At 37.9% G+C, this 912-nt stretch overlaps 1 protein-coding gene across 1 annotated transcript in view; it reads right to left on the bottom strand.

Moving 5' to 3' along the window:
• The window catches only part of LOC105262711 (uncharacterized), a gene marked incomplete in the record, with an annotated part of 30992 nt that extends 30501 nt beyond the window's left edge, over positions 1-491 (bottom strand). The window contains 1 exon segment of the mRNA XM_011298432.1: positions 399-491.
• Between the last annotated feature and the right edge of the window lie 421 nt (positions 492-912).

Below are 912 nucleotides of genomic sequence, written 5' to 3' on the forward strand. Positions count from 1 at the left end.
ATTCCACACGAATAATCCCTCAACGAAGAGAATTCCCCGGAATTCCCTATTCTTCACTCGCGAAATTACGAGGAACTAAAAAGAGAGGACAGACGGAAAGCCGGCGAAACAGTTATCGTTTAATCTCAAGACACGAAATGCTGAAGAAAGTGGTACACACGAAAGGCATTTTTATGTGATCGAAGAAACCCTAGACTAGGCCATTTCACACATTTATTTCAATAATCACTAAAACCTCGCTGAAAGCCAAAAGTAACAGAAGAAAAAATCTCGAAAAAAAAAGTATTAATCATTTGAAAAATGGGGATTCCCACTCAATGTCCGGGAAATCAATTGATTTAATTAATCGCTACCGATGGATTAAACAATAGAAAAGTGTTAATCACCTGGATATTTTTGGGGGTGGCCAATGGTTATTATCCGTTTTTTTGGAGTGGAAAATAAACAAAAAATTAATGAAAACACTGGTTAATGTTTGAGCGCGAACTCGGCCGAGCACAGCTGGCATGTGACTGCTGTTTTCCTCCCTCATTGTGGGGTAATTTCTCTCTCTCTTACACTTGGTGCGCATGAATATCGACCAATAGTTGCCCCTACCTGGTGGACTTGGTACAACGCAGGGGAAACATTGGTACCCCGACCTCCTCCGTTCACCAATGACACCAAATACACGCTGAAAAATTTCCCGAAAACTTCCTCAAAATCGCTGGAAATTACGATTACACAGACGAATCTACCAATTCGCGTTAATTAATCAATTAATTATTAATGATTCATTATTTAATCATTCTACTCATGAATTAGAATCACGTAATCTTAAGTGACAATTTTGCAATTGCTCATTTTTCTCACAAATTACGACCACAGAAATATAATTTTCAAAATTGTACATCCGGGATGTGATTTTAAAAT

The sequence above is a fragment of the Fopius arisanus genome, unplaced genomic scaffold, assembly GCF_000806365.1.
Source record: "Fopius arisanus strain USDA-PBARC FA_bdor unplaced genomic scaffold, ASM80636v1 scaffold00010, whole genome shotgun sequence".
Classification (NCBI taxonomy): Eukaryota; Metazoa; Arthropoda; class Insecta; order Hymenoptera; family Braconidae; genus Fopius; species Fopius arisanus.